Raw genomic sequence first — 12,569 nt, 5'->3', positions numbered from 1 at the left:
GTTAGCTCGTCCATTAGCTCATCCGTTAGCTCGTCCGTTAGCTCGTCCGTTAGCTTCTCCTCCTTGTCTCTCGTCTCCTGCTGCCTCAGCAGCCGTGGCCCCTTAGTCAGTTCCAGGCCTAGCCACCCCCAGCCGCGGTTCCTCTCTTTGGTCCCTCTTCTTTCCTCTCGTCATTGTCACCTCCTCACTTGGTCGAATCCGACTTCTGACACCAATTGTGAGACTGAACGTTGAGCGGCCCGACCAAGCAAGGAGGCAGAGGCAGAACGTCCAAAAATATAACCGGACGTGGGCATTTATTAAAACATGAACATATGACACACAGCTTCAATCCTGCTGCTGCTGTTGTTCACGTGAGCCCAGCCTGCAGCCACCAGGATCTCACACACACTCACACACCATCAATCCTGCTGCTTGCTGTTCACGCGAGCCCAGCCTGCAGCCACCAGGATATCACACCATACCACTCTCCCAGCACTACAAGAAACAGCACTTAAATGTACAAACTAATTAGACACAGGTGAGGGGGAGCAATGAAACACAGGTGAGGGGGAGCAATTAAACACAGGGCACCAGGTGCCCACAATCAGCTACAACATACATGTGGAAAAGGGAAGTTGTTGTCAATATACCCCACACAGTACAATGATTATATCCACATGAGCTCAAGTAACAGTGTCTCGTCGTAACAGTACACAACGATGGAGAAACTTAACAAGCAGCAGTGGTCCACTGAAGAGACCAGCTACCTACTGGGAATCTGGTCTTCCAAAGAGGTACAGAGGAAGCTGGAGCACAATCGGCCATTGTTGTTGTTGTCGGTGTGAGCTATGAGGGGTTTCCGCATGGTTTGGCTTTATGAAGCAGGCACACAAACGGTTACGCCATGACGCAAACGATGACGCAATGACACAGCACCAGTCGGACTCTTGGCTGTGTGAAAAGAGCCGGAGCTAAACCGAAAAACCGGTTCTGAACCTGAAAAGCTCTAGCACGGAGCTTGAACCGGAGTTGCGTTGGTGTGAATGAGGTAGAATACCTCATTCACACCAACCGACGTCTGTAACTTGTTTGACTTTTGAGCAAATGTTTACTGAGTAACCAGGCCCGGTTCCAGAACAAAATGATTCAGGGTTCATCTGAGATTTGAGAGGGTGCAGTTGTAAAGTGCTATTTTTATAAGTGGGGAGTGGACCTAACACCCTCTAGGGGGGTCCTCACCTCCTCTAGGGGGGTCCGGGGGCATGCTCCCCCAGGAAGATTATTTTAAAAATATTGAAGTTAAAAGCATCAATCTGGTGCACTTTGAGAGCAAAATGAAGAGATCTACAGTATGGATACTAGGGCTGCCCGATTATGGCAAAAATCATAATCTCGATTATTTGGGTCAATAATTGTAATTGCGATTATTAAATGTGATTATTCATTGAATTTGAAAACATCAAAGAAAAGTAATAATAATAATAAAAAAAGAATCGTTTTATTTAGATTACATTGATTTCGTAATCGTTGCAAGCCATAATTGTAATCGCGATTAAAATACGATTAAAATACGATTAAAATACGATTAAAATACGATTAATTGAGCAGCCCGAATGGATACATCTCAACATATGAAACAGAATTGTAAACAGATTTTCTTTTTCTTTATGGATATTTTACAAATCACTCCCCTTTTTAGACCGAAATGTGTATGCATAGCAGAAGATGGCATCTTTTGTACATGAATATTCCAGCCAATCTCTGTTTTGAAACCATGAGCTGCAAAATGAGCGCCTTACCCTTGTACAGGCGAGTTGGGTACCTTTTGAAATATACCTGGGCAGGCTCTGTTTTGCCGAGGTCCTCTGGCACTTGCGGGCCGCCGACGGGTGGCGGTGTTTGGGGCAACGAAGACGGCTGCGGCTGCTCCGCCTCCGTGGGCGAGGCGGACAAAGCCGGCGAGTCGGGCGTTAGTATTCACGACAGTGGTCGCGGGTAACGTAATGTCCCCATGATCTGAACTGTTATTACCTGCAGTAGATGCAGTGTTACTGCTGGCGATGAGGGCTGGTTGTTTAACCATTTTCTGATGTCCATCATTGACTGCTGTGTAAGCACCTTGCAGATGACGAACGCGCAGCGGCACAGGTCACACACACCTGACACAATAACGTTACTTATCGTTTAAATTGACCAAATAAATACAGCACACAATGTTATTCAACCACAATTACAATGCATTTTATTTCAACTATTCTTCTTCTTAATATTAGTATTACTACTATTATTATTATTATTGTTATTATATATGAAATATTTTTCACTTTTCATTTTTTTTTTCTTTCACTTTTCATTTTTCAAATGAGGGTGCATAACGACTCAACTGAGGGTGCACCCTTATGCACCCCCGTAGAACCGGGCCTGTGAGTAACAACAGGTTCAGCAGCAGCAGAGAGAAACAACAGGCTGTAGTGTGAGCTGCTTCTTACAGAGTCATATATACTCTATTTATCCTACGAGAAATTGAGTTTCATGTCAGTTTTAAAATAAAATAGAAGATGAATTAAAAAATAGTTTTAAACATAACAAGTAAGAGAGTGCAATCAAAACGTACAATAAATAATGAGATATTATTGAAACATAGGAATTGAAAGAAAAAATGACCAACAACAGATACAATTACATTTAAGAAAATTAAAGAATAAAATAATAGAATTCTTTATTACTGTCACTCTTTGGTTTTCCAGTTTCTCCACTTGGGGGCAGCACACACTGACCTGAAATCAGTTTGACAGAAGTAGAAGTTCCCTGTGACATGGCCTGGTTCAAGGACAAACTCATATTTAGAGGTCAAACATTATTTTTGAGTCAAATTGTGGTCATTTTGTAAATGTATGAGTATAATGTGTAATACAAGCCATTTCATTTCACTTTATACATTTCCTGTCCTTATAGTTGCTTTTTTGAAGGGCTGTTTTAAGTAAGATTGATCCATTGATAACTCTAAAAACGTTACGGCAGAATAGTTAGTTATAGTTATAACATTGCAAGATGTTTTGAAGCTTTGATTATAGAGATGTTTTTAATTCTGGCCTCTCACCTGCAGTAGTGTTATTCTTTATTTAGACACTGAGGGAACAGTGAGGAAAACAGAGTCTCTGTTAGGTCCTGATCCAAGGCCAGCTGGTGAACACGTGCTTCTATTTTTACACAATATTGAGCTTATGTTGCACTCATTTGAATATTGCAGAGGAGAAAACAAACAAAGACAACACATAAACAACTCTCAAGCTGTGGCCCGGCACTATTTATATCGAAGATCTGTACCTATGAACCACAACATCTGCGTCTGTACGCCCGCTTGGTAAAAAGTCCTCGCTGTCTCTTTCAGCTTCAGACAGGATTTCATAGCCGTTAGTTGTACTATAATTTTATGAATATCTTTCACGTCCCAGAATGTTCTTCCAGATGAACATCAGATGGCTTTTGCAATAGATGGTCATAATCTCTGAAGTATTATTGAGGCAATAGGAACACTTCTTTGTGAGTATAGAGTTCATAACACACTAATGTAGGTGTTAGTTAAAGGAACAATTATACGCACAAAATGACCATTTATATTTTAAAGACTTACCACGTCCATCCATCCATCTTCTCCCGCTTATCCGTGGTCGGGTCGCGGAGGTATCATTTCCAGCAGAGAGTCCCAAACGTTCCTTTCCCTGGCCACATCAACCAGCTCTGACTGGGGGATCCCAAGGCACTCCCAGGCCAGCGAAGAAATACAATCCCTCCACCTGGTCCTAGGTCTACCCCTTGGTCTCTTCCCAGCTGGACGTGCCTGGAACACCTCCCTAGGGAGGCGCCCAGGTGGCATCCTAACTAGGTGCCCGAACCACCTCAACTGGCTCCTTTCAACGCGAAGGAGAAGCGGTTCAACTCCGAGTCCCTCCCGGATGACTGAACTTCTCACCTTATCCCTAAGGGAGACACCAGCCACCCTGCGTAGAAAACCCATCTCGGCCGCTTGTATCCGCGATCTCGTTCTTTCGGTCATGACCCATCCTTCATGACCATAGATGAGGGTAGACAGAGAGCTTTGCCTTCTGGCTCAGCTCTCTTTTCGTCACAACGGTGAGGTAAAGCGACTGCAGTACCGCTCCCGCTGCTCCGATTCTCCGGCCCATCTCACGCTACATTGTTCCCTCACTCGAGAACAAGACCCCGAGATACTTGAACTCCTTCACTTGGGGTAAGGACTCATTCCCTACTTGGAGTGGACAGTCCATCGGTTTCCATACGACTTACCACGTATTACTTTACATTTTTGTAGAACACTTTTGTATTTCTTGCATTCCTCCACATTGAACAAAGAATCGAAACACAGGGATCATTCAGGATAAATGAAAGTGTTGAGCGCTCAGTTAAGAACAGCAAAACTATGTAAAATCCTCCGTAAATAACACACACAATTTGTGCAGAATATGCTAGAAGATGAGAAAGTCTCAGGCTTACTACATCCTGATCACATGCATTTACTTCAACAAATCTTTTGCGTTTAAAACACCTCTGTATAAACGGCCTGGTTTGCACCTTAAAGGATACCACATACATTTTAAATGACTCAACGCATGAAACAGAGCTGGGTTTAAAGTGTGAGATGTAGCAACACGCTGCATAAACAGCATGATGTCAAAGATGCTAACCGTTTATAAAAACTGTCACATGACTGACAGTTTCTGTGTTTGTGCTTTTGCACCTTCTGATTACATTCACAATGTGACAATATAATACGCATTTCCATTTCCTGAACTGGCTATCTTTTGTCAATTTTCTATCAGTTGGAGGATCAGAATTGTGGAATTATTACATTCACACTGCAAAGGAATATAAATTCCTCAATAAATATAAATACATACTTAAGACCTTTTAGATGAACAAAGCTGTGTGAACATTGTCCCCCCCCACACACATGTTTTCAGCCAGGATAGTGTGTGTGGCTATTGCCATGAAAGACAGTTGCATTTCTTGTGCGTTTTCTAAACAATTGGATGTATTTGCCATTGAAATGTGGTCCCCAAAGTACCAAAAGGAATAATTGTATTACTTTCGTGATTCTTAAAACGGTGTACCTTGCACAGTGTCTGAATGTCCACAGGGTTGTGTTGGAAAAGTTGGTTTAACTTGAAGTGTCTCAAAACAACTTTTGCAGCCCGATTTGTTGACTTGACTTTAATAACTGAATAGTAACAACTTAAATTCAGCCTTTTGGGATTTTAAACTCTTTGATAAAAAAAAAAATGCTTGTATTGCGACAGCTTTATCTCAAATAGAACCAAGCTGATGTGCACTCAACAGAAATAACGGCAATCACATATTTGAAGACTTTTTCTGTGTTATGTCTTCTTCTCGATTACTTTTTAGTAGAGGACATATTCCGCTAATTTTCTGGTTCATATCAGTGTGTAGTCTCTCTACTGTGACATGTCTCCATGCTTTAATGTTCAAAAAGCTCTTTATTTTCCTCATACTGCCTGTGCTGCAGCACCTCTTCTGACCCTCTGTCTGAAACCAGAGCCCAGTCTGCTCTGATTGGTTAGCTGGTAGGCTCTGTTGTGATTAGTCAACCGCTTAGAGATGTCCTGCCCCTTAGACTATCACGTACACTGTGTTGGAGCACTGGCCAATAGAAGCACAAGTGTTACATAGTGATGTCACTATGTAGAGGAAGTAAACACAGGAATCGGGAGGAGTTTCAGGCAGGGGGGGGGACAGTGTGTGTGGGAGAGAAACCTCAAAAAGCATAAGAGGGCCCCTTGTTCCTTCCTGTTCATGTTTGCAGGTAGATGTTTGAATCAGTATTTAGCTGATGGATGTGTGTGTGACGGAGCTCTAGGCAGCAGGAGGAGCTGCAGGTGTTCCTGCCTGCCTCTTATCTGTTTAATCCTCACAATCTGATCCTCCCTTAATGTTCTGGTGTGTTGTCGTCTGCTTATGCTTCTGCTCCGTCTTAATAGGATGATGATGTTTCCCACTATTCAGCTTCTTATTACTGTGCTGGTTTGGGCAGGTTATATTGATGGAGAAGTAGAGAATTTAGCAGCTAAGAGACAGATATTTCTAAAAAGAAGAGTTAATATTGGACTTACATTCATCCGGTGTCCAGACTCCAATTGAATGATAACAATGCTTGCAGAATGGGTAAATAGCCACCAAACTTACATATATTTCACGTTTGATTTCTATATTAATATTGTTTTTATTGATTAGTCTGCATGCTGTTTCAACACTTCACCTTAGGAGGGATGCTGATTCTTGTTTTACACAAAAATATACCAGTTTGCATTGTGAGTGAAGTCTTCAGTGATCATTTAATCATTTTGCATCATGCACTTCGAAGTCTTTCACCGCCTTTTTGCAACTCCAGGCTTGCTGTCTGCTGCCATCTGGCAACTCTCCCACACAGTCCAGATTTGTGAAGTGCTGCAAAGACTGTTGTATCTCTAGAAAAAAATCTCTTTTAGGAGCCAAAGAACTCTGTAGTTTAGTTAGACAGATTCTTGGATCCCTTTAGTCAACTCTTCAACTGAGGTGCATTGTTGCATGTCACTTGATTTGTGATCGTACGTCCCGCTGTGGGGGGGGAGAATAGAATACACTTTATTGCTCACACGAGACAGAAATGTTATATTCCATGACTTTTACAAAGTTTGTAAACAAGCAAAAAAAAGATTACATAAAAATCATTCCAGTTATACCCTTATACTCATCAAAGTAAGGAGATCTTTGGACAGTGTAGGGCTATCCATCAGGATTAGACTTCATGAAAATTGATGCCCTGACATTTTCTCCTATTCAATCTTACTTTGAATCTCATAGAAGATGTTTATACGTCATGGTCCCCTTGTTTTTTATTTTGTTTCCTGTTTCTTATAAGCCAACAATGGCTTGGCCATATAGGGCAGTACACTCAAAAACAAAGCAATCAATCAACTAATCAATTGATAACCATTGTGTGCAGCCTACATTCCTAACATTTTCTCTATATTATCTTTTGTGCTCATTTACTTTTTCTGAAGTTATCTTGTCCCCATTTGGGATACAAGAACCCTTGGTACTTTTGTCTGTGCCAGCTCCTTACCGTAGCATCCTCTCTCCTGACATTTCTGCTGTCTTTAATGATTGACAGGGGTTTCCTGTGTACAGCTGTAAAGGTCAAGCTAATGGCTTTTGTCTGCAGCCTGCTATCTTTCCTGCTGTCTTAACAATCTTCAGCTTTATTTACTGAAGTGTCCATTCCAGACACAGTTATTAAAAACAAGGATGCTCACTATGAAGCTTATATAAACTTTTTCTAAAACATCAAGTCTAGCCCCAAACCTCTTCAGTCTTCTAATACAAATATTCTGTCTAGCCTTCTTACAAATAAGATCAACATTGAGATTGTCTTCTATGTATGTTCCCTGTACTTCTAAATAGAGTAAGAAACAGTTCCATGGAGTAAATATACTGTTAAAATCAGGGCTGTTTCTTCATAGGCCAGGGGTCGGCAACCCGCGGCTCTTTAAGTCCTCTGCTCTGGCTCCCTTGAACTTAGACAAAAAAAACAAATATTTGTAGGACTATTTATATTTTGTTGCACTGTTGAAATTTTTTCGTATCTTGTATTTTGAGGTGATACTGTGACACATAACCTTTTTAAAAAAAACGGTTTTAATTAGGTCAACTAAAATATGCGTCACATCCTGCTACGGTCCCGCGCCAGCGCCTTTTCTTGCAGGGGAATAACCTGACCCCCGGCTCGATGAGCGACCTATGGATAAATCAAAGAAAATAAAAGTATCGGAGGAACACAGGATTTAATTCTGCGTGGACAGAGTTATATGCTTTCACAGCAAAGGATACTGGTTTACCGGTATGTTTGATTTGTGGAGAGAAGTTGTCAAAGGTGCTGCAGCCTTTACGTATTGGAGGAAAAACACGGAAAAAGAAGACAGCTGACGATCTTCGTCATAATTCAATCAGTAAACTATTGTTAGGGTGCAGCTATATGTTTTATTTATTTCAAAGTGGGCCCATTTGAATTATATTCATTTTCTTCAAATGTGCAGAGGACTCCCCAAGTGCTGTGTTGATTTATTTAAAAGTAGGTCTGTGTATTGTTTTTAATTCTCCTTATAAGAGTCCTTTGTTTATTATTAGAGGTAAACAGTTTTCTATAATGTAATAAATAATAAATGCAAAAAAACTGTAGTTTTTGTCTATATAACAATAAATACAACTTTATAAGCTATCAAGCTATCAAATATGGGACCTGCTCTATCGAAATCAGTCGCATTGACCCAAAGACACATTTTGAGTACTGTTGGAAAGAGGAGATTCCTAGCTTTCTAATGAAATCAGGATTGTTATTGTATTCCAAATATTAAGCGAAATATTTCACATTATATAATGACTGTCACCGAATCATCATTTTGAGAAAAAGGCCTTCAAAGTTTCCTCTTGTCTGGAATCCATCGATCTGATTGATTTTTAGCGAAGCAAATGATCAAAATATTAAGGAGGGAAGATATTTTCGTTTGGATTACTGGTCTGGGGGAAGCTCGCTGAAGTGTAAGCTGTGTGTATTCGTGTGTTTGTGTAATTTTGCATTTGTGTGTATTGTGTTTGTTTCCCGGTGAAAACACTCACCAGAAACACCGGCTGTTGTTATGCCTGCTGTGATGTCAAGTTACTCCATTCTCCACTTGTAATTATGCCGTTACAAGCTTCAAAGTTGTATTTATCATCTGAATTTGCCTAAACAAGTTTAATATTCTGAAAGCCAAGACTTTGTTTAATTGAAATCATGAAAACAAACTGTAACAGACCTTGCCGTATTATCTATGATTACTATATGCCTTACATTCATAACGTCAGCCGGAGGGAGAGGAAGCAGCGCTGCGGAACAGCAGAGTGGCGAGTGAGAGTTGTCATCTTCCCTTTACAAGCTTCAAAAATGTATTTATCGTGTGATTTTGGAAATAAAGGTTTCATATTCTGAAAGCCAGGACTTTGTTTGTTTAAAATCAAACAAAACACCCAAACTCCGAAAAACTATTTTTTTACACAAATCCACGTTTATTTTGAAATGAGCCGTTGCGACTTCCGACTGTTTTCCTGAGATCCACAGGGCCGTAAACGATCCCAAGTATCACGTTGTGTGTCATAACTTCTCAGCTGTTTGAGCCAGAGACATGCCGTGTTTTTCCTCTTTAACTGCAGAAACGGCAATAAACAACTCTATTCAGTTTTTCATTGAGAGGCGTTTACTTATTTCAGTGAAACGGATGTGCGTAAAGTTTTAAAAGATGCGGTTAGTCTCATCTTGATTCTGGCGCATTGTTTATCGTTTTGTATGTTTTATAGGTCTATTCTCATCTACCATCTTTGTTTGTGACGTAAAGAGTGTAAGAGTGCTAGTGAATTGTCCGACCGGCCCACTTCGGTAACTACCATTGGGAATAACTCCCAATATTCCCAATGGCCAGTCCGCCCCTGGTTTCAGAGGGTTAAAGTGTAACAGATTGATGCTTCTCCACAGATCATCTTAAAGGCTTCGGAATCCCCCCATTGTTGTTAAAAAACTGTAAAAACTAGGGCCCCCAAACAGCATCTTGCATAGGGCCCCCTAAAAGCTAGAAATGGCCCTGGTTAAAATAGATTCGATATTGAGAAAAATGGCAGAGGAGTTGACTATGATTTACACAACGTAGGTTAAATTAGCATTGAGTAAATTTAAAAATCAACACTTAGTAGATTAGAAATAACTGAAAAAGAAACTGTTAAGCTGCGTTCACACCGGACGCGATGCAACGTTTGGGGGCGGCGCGATTACATGTAAAGTCAATGCAGAGACGCGATCAGACGCGAATTCGCTCCGACGGCGCGCATGAAGCGGTGGACGCGGCGGGAATCACGCTATTGAGGCGATTGAAGGGGGCCGCGTCAAACGCGAGAGTTCAAATTGTTCAACTCGAGCGTCAAATTCACGTGACGCGTTCTCGCGGAAGCCAATCAGAGGTGAGGATCTCAGCCTGCCGTCACTGACGTTCAACCAGAAAACATCAGCCATTAGCTGATAGCAGTTAGCACACAGAGATTACAGCTCCTCATATCTGTTCAGAAACTGTACAGAAGTTAAACAAGTACAAACCACAGACTGTCTGTGTCATGGTGAATACAGTCGCTGGTTTATTTGCGTCTGTAGGCCGTTGTTATGAGTGTGGAGTGAGCATATACAACGTTAGCTTAGCCTGGTCGACCCAATTTCCATTCAGAAAACAAGCATTTTAAACGCAGTGCAATGCTGTGAACGCAGCATTAATGAATAGTTAATTTTGCTCTGTACAGATTGGAACCAAATGTTATATATTTTAAAGTATATTTTTATTCAATTTGAGTACAATATACTGGGCTAGACTTTGAGCAAAATAGCCTTTTTACCTGAGCAAAATAATATATTTTGAGGAAAAACATAAAACCATGTTATTTGCACTATAGAGGTAGCTTAAAATTGTTGCTGTGCAGTTTCATTCCATTGGTGTACACAGAAAATGGCTTTAAGAGGAAAGAACTTTGATATTACCAGTGTCTTCGTGCAGTCTCGACACTTTTACTAAATAAGACAAGGAACACACAGTGAGCACAGACACAGTTTGTGAGCACAGAGATGATGTGACTGGCGTGCAACACAGTTTTTTATGCAGTACTTCTAAATACTGCACAGAGTTATAGCAGTAAGTTATTCATGAATGGCTGCTTGTCATGCTTTGTGTTTAGCTGATGGGACGTGTCATGTGGAGTGCAGTGATGGACAGCGGGGATCCAGAGAGCTGCAGGAGTTTAGTCCACATGCTTTTCTGATTTCCTGAGCTTTCTGACAGCATCATGAATATTTGCCCACACTGTCAACCTTCACTGCTGTAACATTTCTGTGTTTTCTTTTCCTTTTGGATGTTTCCTGACTCTCATTAAATTGTAAAAAAAACCACAGGGTGTGTACCTTTTTAAGCAAGATATTTGAGCAGCAGAAGGCAAGCTTTTATTTTGTAATAATAATTTAAAAAACAGCATTTTCATCCTCATGGAGTTGTCGAAAAATGTGTTCTACCAAGAGTTATTTAGTTTGAGGATTGATGCAAGGATACACGTAGAGAAATAGGTCTCGTTATATAGGCGTTGATGATAACTTTGTCATTAAAAAAATATAATGTTATAGAATAAACATGATAGTATTATGCCATTCATCCTGTGCCTCTTAAATCTACAGTTATTGTTAATCAAACTTTCAAGGTCAAAAACCTATAAACCACACTTCAGGAAAGGGAAACCCCACAAAAGCAGAATAGGGCCTCTTTAAACATTGAAAAAGCAAGGAAAAGGAGGAATTTTATAAAAAAGCAGCACTGCAGGAAGTAACAAAACATAAACACTTTTTGGCTCGGGGGCCACTCATGAGTTGTCAATTTGACAGACGGGGACGGGCCAGTAGCAGATCGGTAAAAAAATATTTAGCTGTCCACTCCTCATTATACACTCGGCACTCAATGTTGACTTTTCTTTTCTTTGGACCACTCATTGTTTCAGATGCAGGTTCAAAGGTGAATTAGGTTCAAAGATGAATTATTGCGGCATCGTTTGCGTCACGACGTAACCGTTTACGTGCCTTCTTATGACCCACACGGCGTTTTACGTCGCTGATTTTCTCCGCAGCGCTCACAACAACATCAATAGAGGTAGTTTTAATTATACGAAGCCAGATTAAATTAAAGAACTACTTCTCCAGCCTTGTACCTTTCTCCAGAGTGCGGTGGTGCATTGTTTATTAATGTGGTTCAGCTGCATTACTGCCTGCTGCAGTGCTGCTCGTGCACCGGAGTTTATTCTCCCGTTAACTCGCGGCAGCGGCCGCTGTGAAGTTTTCATTGTCTGACTGTCACACACAAGCAGCTGATAAATATCCCCCATCCCCATCAGTGAATGTGTTTTAGTCTGAAAGCTGTTTGGCATCACAACGCTGTTATGAACGTTTTTCTGCCATTCTACAGGTGATGTTAGCATAGCAAGCTAATCAGACTATCTTGACTACTTGTTGCTATCATATTGTGGAATAAGCCGTTTTCACCCATATTTTACCGGCGTAGTTTTCGTTATGATTTTACTTATGATGGCCATCATGTAGCCCATGTATTGATTCCATCCGATTGTTGCAATAACACAAAACAAAAGGAAAACATCTGCCTATTCACAATAGTCAATAACAGTGAACGGATGGTTATTAAAGTAAGGTAAAATAAACAGAATCACACTAAGCCTGGTTAGTGTTGCCTGACTTTATATAAGTGTTTTTTATAAGTGTGTGGTCGCGTTCTAGTCACTTTGCTCAGCGCTACTGCTTGTTACTTGTATTCGCCGACCTTGCTGGGTTGCCGAGTGGGGCCAGCTGACAGAATAGACCAGACTACAGCAAAGGTAAATTATGTCTAGTGCGCCATCTAGTGGGATCAACTGAAATGCAGGAAAAAGGCAAAATGAATGCGGTCTTC

This window comes from Notothenia rossii, assembly GCF_949606895.1.
Source record: "Notothenia rossii genome assembly, chromosome: 11".
In the NCBI taxonomy this organism is placed as follows: domain Eukaryota; kingdom Metazoa; phylum Chordata; class Actinopteri; order Perciformes; family Nototheniidae; genus Notothenia; species Notothenia rossii.
The sequence above is the reverse complement of the archived record's forward strand: the minus strand, read 5'-3'. Positions refer to the sequence as shown.